The sequence below is a fragment of the Ranitomeya imitator genome, chromosome 7 (genome assembly GCF_032444005.1).
Source record: "Ranitomeya imitator isolate aRanImi1 chromosome 7, aRanImi1.pri, whole genome shotgun sequence".
NCBI lineage: Eukaryota > Metazoa > Chordata > Amphibia > Anura > Dendrobatidae > Ranitomeya > Ranitomeya imitator.
The window spans coordinates 144669269-144682163 of record NC_091288.1 but is presented as its reverse complement, the minus strand read 5'-3'; the positions used below and the strand labels follow the sequence as shown (position 1 = coordinate 144682163).

Below are 12895 nucleotides of genomic sequence, written 5' to 3'. Positions count from 1 at the left end.
CATACAGTAAACAGTTGTATTCGTGTCTATAGAAAGATTGAGACGTAAACACTTTTTATTCAGAAAGTTGATTTTAGGAGAAGGAGAGGAGAACTTTAGGAGAACTTTTCTTAAAAGGGACTGTCAATCAATTTAATAATCTGTCCTTCTGTTGAACAAATCCCCTGTAAACACACAGAAATATGCTGTGTAAACATCGCCTTAGTTCATAGCTTACCTCAGTAAGACATTATTTACACAGTGTCATGATTGTGTTGTCCTTTTCATTGCCTTTTTCCACAATTTCATTCCATGTTTTCCTCCCATTGTTCCCATGACCTTCTATTTAGCCCACTATATCAATAAAAACTGCAACGCAATGGTTTCTGTTATGGCTGGCAATCAGGCAACACAGCGTGCAGTAATAAGCGCACATACAGAGATCTGGCAATAACCAAAAACAATAGGACGAGCTCTGAGACGTGGAATCTCTGTAGACTGCAGTACCTGATCTATCCTCACACAACTATAAGCAGCAGTGGATTGCGCCTATCACTACCTATGCAACTCGGCACTGCCTGAGGAGCTGACTAGCCTGAAGATAGAAATACAAGCCTGACTTACCTCAGAGAAATACCCCAAAGGAATAGGCAGCCCCCCACATATAATGACTGTTAGCAAGATGAAAAGACAAACGTAGGAATGAAATAGATTCAGCAAAGTGAGGCCCGATATTCTAGACAGAGCGAGGATAGCAAAGAGAACTATGCAGTCTACAAAAAACCCTAAAGCAGAACCACGCAAAGGGGCAAAAAGACCCACCGTGCCGAACTAACAGCACGGCGGTGCACCCCTTTGCTTCTCAGAGCTTCCAGCAAAAGTTAATAGCAAGCTGGACAGAAAAAACAGAAAACAAACTAGAAGCACTTATCTAGCAGAGCAGCAGGCCCAAGGAAAGATGCAGTAGCTCAGATCCAACACTGGAACATTGACAAGGAGCAAGGAAGACAGACTCAGGTGGAGCTAAATAGCAAGGCAGCCAACGAGCTCACCAAAACACCTGAGGGAGGAAGCCCAGAGACTGCAATACCACTTGTGACCACAGAAGTGAACTCAGCCACAGAATTCACAACAGGTTTCTTTTTGCTGTTCTAGTTTTTCTGGTTGTGTTCTGACCACAAAAGAAGCCTGATGGTTTATTAGAATATCAAATTTAGACCAGATTCACACAGCGCACATTTTAAAGCAGTTTTCTCTGCTTTTTATTTTCATGTGTACTGTAGGATTTACACATGTAAAAAAATAGATTTGGTCACAGCTGTGAGATCAGAGAAGAACTCTGTATGTTTATATCTAGCATATTGATTAAGTACATGGTATCCGTTCAGACTGTTCCGGACACTGGCCACTAACACTGCGACGTACGATCCCCTAATGAGGCAAAAAGATACTTATTTTCTTTGCAAAAGGAAAACACGTCACTAACAATCCGATCGACGTAAACTCCCCTAAAGCACTCGCTAAGAAATTACCCGGCAATAACAATTCCTTATTTTCTTTTTACAAAAGAAAAACGCTCCCTCCCTACCTATAAAGCTACTTTGTACTATCTTTTCTGTAAAATAAAATCGGACGTCACTAACAGTGTTACGTCTACCGCTACTTATAAGGCTACTCTGTACTAACTACTATTATTTGCTTCCTAAAACAAAAGCAGACGTCACTAACACTACGACATCCGCTACTCTAATGTGCCACCTCCTTATCTGTGAAACTATACTGTACTAATTACTATTATTTTTTTTTCTAAAAAAAAAAAAAAAATGAGATGACACTTACACTTTGCCATCCGCTACGCTAACTAGCTAAAAAAAATAAAAAGTCCCTTGGAGAAGCCTCTGATCAGCTGCGATACTGATCACAGCGCTGCGGCCACGGGAAGAGCACAAATGCTCAGCGCAGGATGCCGAGCACATGAAAAAAGTGTGCAAAAAATACAATTAGGAGTTGGTGGAGTCGGTGGGGTTGAGCTGGAATAGGGATTGGGGAACTGTTGCTGTTAGAGTTGAGCGACCTTGACCTTTTTAGAGTCGAGCCGGGTTTTGCGAAACCCGACTATGTCCAAAGTCGGGTCGAGTGAAATCGGCCGATTATGACGTAAAGTCGGGATCGACCGAAACACGAAACCCAATGCAAGTCAATGGGGCAGCATAGTCGGCAGTGAGTGGGGGCCAGGAAAACACCTAGAGTGCCCATTTTAATGTCAAAACCATCCATTCTTCTTAATGAAGCTTGTCAAGCGTAATTTACCTTATAATAATTGGAAGGCATTTGAAATTGGGGGTCATTTGGCTAAAGTTGTGGGGGGTAGGGCTGGTTCAAGTAATTAGTGGGCCCAGGAAATCTGGACCACGTCACGGCAGTGGAGCAGGGAGAGGTAAGTATTTCAACTTTGCAAGTGCTGTGAACCTGAGCAAGCAGGGGGGGCCCACTCGTTGGCATTGGCACTGGCACAGGGCCCCTCAAAGTACAGCGGTGTGTTTGCACGGCGGGGGCGCCTCCCACCGGCAGCAACACTTTTGCGTACTATGAGAGGCCCTGTGCCAGTGACGTCGCCAACTAGTATTCCTCCCCCCACCTGATGAAGGAACCTGCACTTTCATCTGCACCTTCCTCTTTGTCCCCGTGTAAGGTGGTATGGTATGCGGGAAGAGCAACCTGACTTTCAGCAGGGTCACAATGTTGTTGTGTAGCGTGCACGGGGAATGTTGCGTTATGGGTCAATGTACCAGCAGACTCATCTATCACTGGCTGGGCAATGGGTAGGATGAGGAGGAAACACAGATATAGACCCAAAGAATAAAGTTGGCTAAATGCAGTTCAAAATTGGTAACACAGGAATAACCAGGGGGCATTGCAGTGGAGGACAACTGGAATGAGAGGCTGACACAGAGAGTAGGGCCAAATCAGTAAGTAGTCGAAATGCAGTTCAAAATTGGCAACCGTAGTAAACAGGCGGCACAGCTTTGTTCAGTGGAGGAGAACAGCAAGGAGTGGCAGACACCGATAGTAGGCCCCAACCCAACTAGTAGGCCAAATGCAGTCTAACATTAACAACTACTTAACGAGAGGCTGAAAATGGTATTTCAGGACAGGAAACCAGGAGAACAGCAAGGAGTGGCAGACACCGATAGTAGGCCCCAAACCAACTAGTACGCCAAATGCAGTTGTTCCATTTAACCACAATTTAATGAGAGCCTGAAGATAGAAGCTCAGGAAAGGCAACCTGGGGAACACCTTGGAGTGTAACACACCATCTCTCTCCACCCCATACCCATTTTGTAGGCCTAATGCTGTGTACTTTTCTACAACTACTAAACGAGAGTCGGAAGACCGAAGCAATGGCAAGGAAACCTGGGGAACACCTTGGAGTGTAACACACCATCTCTCTCCACCCCATACCCAATTTGTAGGCCTAATGCAGCCTACTTTCCGACACCTACTAAACGAGAGCATGAAGATCGAAGCTCAGGAAAGGCAACCTGGGGAACACCTTGGAGTGTAACACACCATCTCTCTCCACCCCATACCCATTTTTTAGGCCTAATGCAGTGTACTTTTCTACAACTACTAAACGAGAGTCGGAAGACCGAAGCAATGGCAAGGAAACCTGGGGAACACCTTGGAGTGTAACACACCATCTCTCTCCACCCCATTCCCCATTTTTTAGCCCTAATGCAGCCTACTTTCCGACACCTACTAAACGAGAGCATGAAGATCGAAGCTCAGGAAAGGCAACCTGGGGAACACCTTGGAGTGTAACACACCATCTCTCTCCACCCCATACCCATTTTGTAGGCCTAATGCTGTGTACTTTTCTACAACTACTAAACGAGAGTCGGAAGACCGAAGCAATGGCAAGGAAACCTGGGGAACACCTTGGAGTGTAACACACCATCTCTCTCCACCCCATACCCAATTTGTAGGCCTAATGCAGCCTACTTTCCGACACCTACTAAACGAGAGCATGAAGATCGAAGCTCAGGAAAGGCAACCTGGTGAAAACCTTGGAGTGTAACACAACCTGTCTCTACACCCCATACACAATTAGTAGGCCTAATGCAGCGTAGTTTCCAACAGCTACTAAACGAGAGCCGGAAGATCGAAGCTCAGGAAAGGCAACCTGGGGAACACCTTGGAGTGTAACACAACCTCTCTCTACACCACGGAAGGGCTGATTCTTAGGAAGGAAGGCTGTTGTAAATAAGCATTGCGCGTCCGAGGGTGATTATATTCTTATTCGGTATCTACTCACCCTCGGACGCGCCATGCTTCTTGATTTGTAATTAACGTTTATTTGCAATGTGCTTTTGACTTACTCAATTATTTTTTTAATTATTGATTTTATTAAATTAATAGTTTAACATCTTATTGGAAATAATTTAAAGGAGACGCGACAGGACAACACTCGGTGGATGCCATATCTGTGTTAACAACTCCAAAAAACTTTCAGTTAACTTCTTGCAGGAGAAAGAAATTGTAGCTGTTGGACCTTTGTAGTACAGTTCCAGATATTTGTTGTGTGTTTGTTTTGATTGTTAAAATGTCTGCATTTGAGATCTCAACACGATCTTATTTTTTATAATCAAATTAATTTTTTAAATATTTTATTAGGTTGGTTCAAGGGGTACACGGGCCGCAGTAAACAGGTCAGTCGAGGCCTAGTGGAAGGAGGGACCGCAGATGCGCCACTGTTTCACCCATACACAATTAGTAGGCCTAATGCAGCGTAGTTTCCAACAGCTACTAAACGAGAGCCGGAAGATCGAAGCTCAGGAAAGGCAACCTGGGGAACACCTTGGAGTGTAACAACAACCTCTCTCTACACCACGGAAGGGCTGATTCTTAGGAAGGAAGGCTGTTGTAAATAAGCATTGCGCGTCCGAGGGTGATTATATTCTTATTCGGTATCTACTCACCCTCGGACGCGCCATGCTTCTTGATTTGTAATTAATGTTTATTTGCAATGTGCTTTTGACTTACTCAATTATTTTTTTAATTATTGATTTTATTAAATTAATAGTTTAACATCTTATTGGAAATAATTTAAAGGAGACGCGACAGGACAACACTCGGTGGATGCCATATCTGTGTTAACAACTCCAAAAAACTTTCAGTTAACTTCTTGCAGGAGAAAGAAATTGTAGCTGTTGGACCTTTGTAGTACAGTTCCAGATATTTGTTGTGTGTTTGTTTTGATTGTTAAAATGTCTGCATTTGAGATCTCAACACGATCTTATTTTTTATAATCAAATTAATTTTTTAAATATTTTATTAGGTTGGTTCAAGGGGTACACGGGCCGCAGTAGACAGGTCAGTCGAGGCCTAGTGGAAGGAGGGACCGCAGATGCGCCACTGTTTCACCCATACACAATTAGTAGGCCTAATGCAGCGTAGTTTCCAACAGCTACTAAACGAGAGCCGGAAGATCGAAGCTCAGGAAAGGCAACCTGGGGAACACCTTGGAGTGTAACACAACCTCTCTCTACACCACGGAAGGGCTGATTCTTAGGAAGGAAGGCTGTTGTAAATAAGCATTGCGCGTCCGAGGGTGATTATATTCTTATTCGGTATCTACTCACCCTCGGACGCGCCATGCTTCTTGATTTGTAATTAATGTTTATTTGCAATGTGCTTTTGACTTACTCAATTATTTTTTTAATTATTGATTTTATTAAATTAATAGTTTAACATCTTATTGGAAATAATTTAAAGGAGACGCGACAGGACAACACTCGGTGGATGCCATATCTGTGTTAACAACTCCAAAAAACTTTCAGTTAACTTCTTGCAGGAGAAAGAAATTGTAGCTGTTGGACCTTTGTAGTACAGTTCCAGATATTTGTTGTGTGTTTGTTTTGATTGTTAAAATGTCTGCATTTGAGATCTCAACACGATCTTATTTTTTATAATCAAATTAATTTTTTAAATATTTTATTAGGTTGGTTCAAGGGGTACACGGGCCGCAGTAGACAGGTCAGTGGAGGCCTAGTGGAAGGAGTGACCACAGACAGGCATCGAAGGCCTAAAATAATAACACATGGCTGTAGGCAATTTTAAATTGGTTCCAGGGGTACACGGGCAGCAGTGCCCTGGTCAGTGTAGTAGTAGTTGAAAGAATGGACCGCAGACAGGCATCGAAGGCCTAAAATAAAAAAATTGGGCTGGCTGTAGGCAATTTTAAATTGGTTCCAGGGGTACACGGGCAGCAGTGGTGTGGTCAGTGGAGGCCTAGTGGAAGGAGTGACCGCAGACAGGCATCGAAGGCCGAAAATAATAACACATGGCTGTAGGCAATTTTAAATTGGTTCCAGGGGTACACGGGCAGCAGTGGTCTGGTCAGTGGAAGTCTAGTGGAAGGAGTGACCGCAGACAGGCTTCCAAGGCCTAACATAACAAACTTGGGCTGGCTGTAGGCACTTTTAAATTGGTTCCAGGGGTACACGGGCAGCAGTGGTCTGGTCAGTGGAAGTCTAGTGGAAGGAGTGACCGCAGACAGGCTTCGAAGGCCTAACATAACAAACTTGGGCTGGCTGTAGGCACTTTTAAATTGGTTCCAGGGGTACACGGGCAGCAGTGGTCTGGTCAGTGGAAGTCTAGTGGAAGGAGTGACCGCAGACAGGCTTCCAAGGCCTAACATAACAAAATTGGGCTGGCTGTAGGCACTTTAAATTGGTTCCAGGGGTACATGGGCAGCAGTGTATGGTCAGTGGAAGTCTAGTGGAAGGAGTGACGGCAGACAGTCTTCGAAGGCCTAACATAACAAAATTGGGCTGACTGTAGGCACTTTTAAATTGGTTCCAGGGTAACACGGCCAGCAGTGGCCTGGTCAGTGTAGTAGTTGTAGAAAGAAGGGACCGCAGACAGGCTTCGAAGGCCTAACATAACAAAAATGTCAAAACAATGGTATTGTCAGTGCCAGGCATTGAAGGATGTCAGCGCCTAGACTACACATTGGTGAAGCTGTGAGAGATAATTTTGCTAGTGGTAGAGCACTGTTTGAGCTGGGGGGGGGAACTGTCTTGTGGCCGGCGGTACAGGCACAGGGCCCCTCATATTACAACGGTGTGTCTGACGTTGGGTGCGCACCACCACCGCCAGAGACACTTTATTGTACTATGAGGGACCCAGTGGCAGTGCCGTCGACCAAAAGCGGCCACACCCACCTCTTCAGACAAACAGCACTCTCAAGGGTCCAAGCGCAAAGTGGCGATAGCACGGCCCCGTGTGGGGAGTTTGGCCATTTCGTGAGGTGGAAACATGTCGTATGCTGGACAATCAGGTGAAGAAAATTACGAGATTGGAAAAGTCATTCAGAATAGTCCACAGGCAAGACCTTTTCATAGGAAAGCTAGGTGTCAGCCGGGCAGGGTGGGGCAAAAGATTTTGAAATCCAGTTGTGGTTCATTTTAATGAAGGTTAGATCATCTACATTTTGGGTAGCCAGACGAGTCCTTTTTTCTGTTAGTATTGAACCTGCAGCACTGAATACTCTTTCTGATAGGACACTAGCTGCCGGGCAAGCAAGCTCCTGCAATGCATATTCTGCCAATTCTGGCCAGGTGTCTAATTTGGATGCCCAGTAATCAAATGGGAATGACGGTTGAGGGAGAACGTCGATAAGGGATGAAAAATAGTTTGTAACCATACTGGACAAATGTTGTCTCCTGTCACTTTGAATTGATGCTGCAGTACCTGTCCTGTCTGCGGTCATAGAAAAATCACTCCACAACCTGGTCAGAAAACCCCTCTGGCCAACGCCACTTCTGATTTCTGCCCCTCTAACACCTCTGGTCTGCTGGCCCCTGGAGCTCGTGTGAGAACGATCACGGGCGCTGTGTGCAGGGAATGCCAGAAGCAAACGGTCAACAAGAGTTGATTGTTTTGTTGCTAATATTAGTTCCAAGTTCTCATGTGGCATAATATTTTGCAATTTGCCTTTATAGCGAGGATCAAGGAGGCAGGCCAACCAGTAATCGTCATCGTTCATCATTTTTGTAATGCGTGTGTCCCTTTTGAGGATACGCAAGGCATAATCCGCCATGTGGGCCAAAGTTCCCGTTGTCAAATCTGCGGTTGTGCTTGGTTGAGGGGCAGTTGCAGGCAAATCTACGTCACTTGTGTCCCTCAAAAAACCAGAACCCGGCCTTGCCACGCCACCAATTTCCCGTGCCCCCGGGAAAGCTTCCTCATTAAAAATATACTCATCCCCATCATCCTCCTCATCCTCCACCTCCTCTTCGCCCGGTACCTCGTCATGTACACTGCCCTGACCAGACAATCGCTGACTGTCATCAAGGCTTTCCTCTTCCTCTGGTGCAGACGCCTGATCCTTTATGTGCGTCAAACTTTGCATCAGCAGACGCATTAGGGGGATGCTCATGCTTATTATGGCGTTGTCTGCACTAACCAGCCGTGTGCATTCCTCAAAACACTGAAGGACTTGACACATGTCTTGAATCTTCGACCACTGCACACCTGACAACTCCATGTCTGCCATCCTACTGCCTGCCCGTGTATGTGTATCCTCCCACAAAAACATAACAGCCCGCCTCTGTTCGCACAGTCTCTGAAGCATGTGCAGTGTTGAGTTCCACCTTGTTGCAACGTCTATGATTAGGCGATGCTGGGGAAGGTTCAAAGAACGCTGATAGGTCTGCATACGGCTGGAGTGTACAGGCGAACGGCGGATATGTGCGCAAAGTCCACGCACTTTGAGGAGCAGGTCGGATAACCCCGGATAACTTTTCAGGAAGCACTGCACCACCAGGTTTAAGGTGTGAGCCAGGCAAGGAATGTGTTTCAGTTGGGAAAGGGAGATGGCAGCCATGAAATTCCTTCCGTTATCACTCACTACCTTGCCTGCCTCAAGATCTACAGTGCCCAGCCACGACTGCGTTTCTTGCTGCAAGAACTCGGACAGAACTTCCGCGGTGTGTCTATTGTCGCCCAAACACTTCATAGCCAATACAGCCTGCTGACGTATGCCAGTAGCTGCCCCATAATGGGAGACCTGGTGTGCAACAGTGGCAGGTGCGGATGGAGTGTTTGTGCGACTGCGGTCTGTGGACGAGCTCTTGCTTCTGCAGGAGGACGAGGAGGAGGAGGAGGAGGAGGGGGTGCGAACGGCTACAGACAACTGTTTACTAGACCGTGGGCTAGGCAGAACTGTCCCAAACTTGCTGTCCCCTGTGGACCCTGAATCCACCACATTTACCCAGTGTGCCGTGATGGACACGTAACGTCCCTGGCCATGCCTACTGGTCCATGCATCTGTTGTCAGGTGCACCTTTGTGCTCACAGATTGCCTGAGTGCATGGACGATGCGCTCTTTAACATGCTGGTGGAGGGCTGGGATGGCTTTTCTGGAAAAAAAGTGTCGACTGGGTAGCTCGTAGCGTGGTACAGCGTAGTCCATCAGGTCTTTGAAAGCTTCGCTTTCAACTAACCGGTAGGGCATCATCTCTAACGAGATTAGTCTAGCTATGTGGGCGTTCAAACCCTGTGTACGCGGATGCGAGGCTAAGTATTTCCTTTTTCTAACCATAGTCTCATGTAGGGTGAGCTGGACTGGAGAGATGGAGATCGTGGAACTAGCGGGGGTGCCGGTGGACATGGCAGACTGAGAGACGGTGGGAGATGGTATTGTTGCCGCCGGTGCCCTAGATGCAGTGTTTCCTACTACGAAACTGGTGATTCCCTGACCCTGACTGCTTTGGCCTGGCAAAGATACCTGCACAGATACAGCAGGTGGTGCGCTAAATGGTGGTCCTACACTGCCGGAAGGGATGTTGCGTTGATGACTAGCTTCATTGGCCGAGGGTGCAACAACCTTAAGGGACGTTTGGTAGTTAGTCCAAGCTTTCAAATGCATGGTGGTTAAATGTCTATGCATGCAACTAGTATTGAGACTTTTCAGATTCTGACCTCTGCTTAAGGAAGTAGAACATTTTTGACAGATGACTTTGCGCTGATCAATTGGATGTTGTTTAAAAAAATGCCAGACTGCACTCTTTCTAGCATCGGATACCTTTTCAGGCATTGCAGACTGAGCTTTAACCGGATGGCCACGCTGTCCTCCACCAGGTTTTGGCTTTGCCACGCGTTTTGGGCAAGATACGGGCCCGGCAGATGGAACCTGTGGCGATGTTGATGCCTGCTGCGGCCCCTCCTCCTCCTCTGCTTCAGAACTGCTGCCGCCTGCACCCTGTTCCCCCAATGGCTGCCAATCGGGGTCAAGAACTGGGTCATCTAATAACTCTTCTTGTACCTCCTGCGCAACTTCGTCTGTGTCACCGTGTCGTTCGGTGGTATAGCGTTCGTGATGGGGCAACATAGTCTCATCAGGGTCTGATTCTTGATCAGCACCCTGCGAGGGCAATGTTGTGGTCTGAGTCAAAGGACCAGCATAGTAGTCTGGCTGTGGCTGTGCGTCAGTGCACTCCATGTCAGATTCAATTTGTAATGGGCATGGACTGTTAACTGCTTCACTTTCTAAGCCAGGGACGGTATGTGTAAAGAGCTCCATGGAGTAACCCGTTGTGTCGCCTGCTGCATTCTTCTCTGTTGTTGTTTTTGCTGAAGAGGACAAGGAAGTGACTTGTCCCTGACCGTGAACATCCACTAACGACGCGCTGCTTTTACTTTTACCAGTTTCACGAGAGGAGGCAAAAGAGCTAGAGGCTGAGTCAGCAAGATAAGCCAAAACTTGCTCTTGCTGCTCCGGCTTTAAAAGCGGTTTTCCTAATCCCAGAAAAGGGAGCGTTCGAAGCCTTGTGTAGCCGGACGACGAACCTGGCTCCACAGCTCCAGACTTAGGTGCAATATTTTTTTCCCCACGACCACCTGATGCTCCACCACTACCACTACCCTCATTACCAGCTGACAATGAACGCCCCCGGCCACGACCTCTTCCACTAGACTTCCTCATTGTTTTAAAAACGTAACCAAACTAACGTTATTTGTTGCAGTCACACAACTTACACGGTGAGCTATAACTTCAGTATGATTTAGCTACCCCTTTACAGGTTGGTGAGACCACAGCGAAAATCAGGCCCAATGTTACACACTCTTTTTTTGGTGGCTGCAAATTAGAGAGATGCCCCACACGCAGGACTGTCACTGAAGCACAAATGTTAATATTAATGTCACACTATTATTTTTTTTTTATTTTTATTTTTTTCAGGAACACTTTAGAAACCCCCCCAAAAAAAAAAAATTGATTTTTGCAGGGAGAATTTAGAAAACAAATGTAACAAACTATATGCTTTCTATGGGCCACTGAGTGAGAGATGACGCACACAGGAATCAGGAGTGGCACACAAGCCCAGAGGCCAATATTTTTCTACCAATGATTGATGGAGTTATTTTCTCTGGTAGATTTTGGAACCCAAATCAAGGGAAAAAAATATAGGCTTTCTATGGACCACAATTGGAGAGAGAGAGAGAGAGAGAGAGATGGCACACCCAGGAGTCAAGACTGGCACACAAGCAGAAAGGCCAATATTAATCTCCCACTGTTTTTTTTGGTTGTTTTTTTTTTTTTTTTTTCAGGGAGACTTTAGAAAAAAAAATAATAAAAAAAATATGATTTTATCAGGAAGAATTTAGAAACCAAATAAAATAAAATGATTTTTTCAGGGAGAATTTATAAAACAAATAAAACCAAAAATAGGCGTTCTATGGCCCACTGACTGAGAGATGACGCACCCAGGAGTCAAGACTGGCACACAAGCAGAAAGGCCAATATTAATCTCCCACTGTTTTTTTTTTTTTTTTTTTTTTTTCAGGGAGACTTTAGAAAAAAAAATAATAAAAAAAATATGATTTTATCAGGAAGAATTTAGAAACCAAATAAAATAAAATGATTTTTTCAGGGAGAATTTAGAAAACAAATAAAACCAAAAATAGGCGTTCTATGGCCCACTGACTGAGAGAGAGAGAGAGATGGAACGCTTAGTACTGGCACACAAGCCCAAAGGGCAATATTAATCTCCCTTTTTTTTTCCAGGGAGAATTTCTAAAACCCCCCAAAAAAAAAAATTGGCTTTCTATGGCCCACTATTTGTGAGAGAGATGGGACGCTCAGGACTGGCACAGATGGCACGCTCAGGACTGGCACAGAAGCCCAGAGGCCAATATTAATCTCCCTTTTTTTCTGGGAGAATTTATAAAACCAAAAAAATATTTAAATAGGCTTTCTATGGCCCACTATTTGTGAGAGAGATGGCACGCTCAGGACTGGCACAGATGGCACGCTCACAACTGGCACACAAGCCCAGAGGCCAATATTAATCTCCCTTTTTTCAGGGAAAATTTATAAAACCAAAAAAAAAATTAAATAGGCTTTCTATGGCCCACTATTTGTGAGAGAGATGGCACGCTCAGGACTGGCACAGATGGCACGCTCACAACTGGCACACAAGCCCAGAGGCCAATATTAATCTCCCTTTTTTCAGGGAAAATTTATAAAACAAAAAAAAAAATTAAATAGGCTTTCTATGGCCCACTATTTGTGAGAGAGATGGCACGCTCAGGACTGGCACAGATGGCACGCTCACAACTGGCACACAAGCCCAGAGGCCAATATTAATCTCCCTTTTTTTCAGGGAGAATTTATAAAACCAAAAAAAAAATTAAATAGGCTTTCTATGGCCCACTATTTGTGAGAGAGATGGCACGCTCAGGGCTGGCACAGATGGCACGCTCAGGACTGGCACACAAGCCCAGAGGCCAATATTAATCTCCCTTTTTTTCAGGGAGAATTTATAAAACCCCAAAAAAAATAAAATAGGCTTTCTATGGCCCACTATTTGTGAGAGAGATGGCACACTCAGGACTGGCACACAAGCCCAAA

General features: G+C 45.5%; 1 protein-coding gene across 2 annotated transcripts in view; it reads right to left on the bottom strand.

Annotated features, from left to right (window-relative positions):
• The window catches only part of DNAH7 (dynein axonemal heavy chain 7), a 560306-nt gene that overhangs the window by 244288 nt on the left and 303123 nt on the right, over positions 1-12895 (bottom strand). The window lies entirely within an intron of this gene.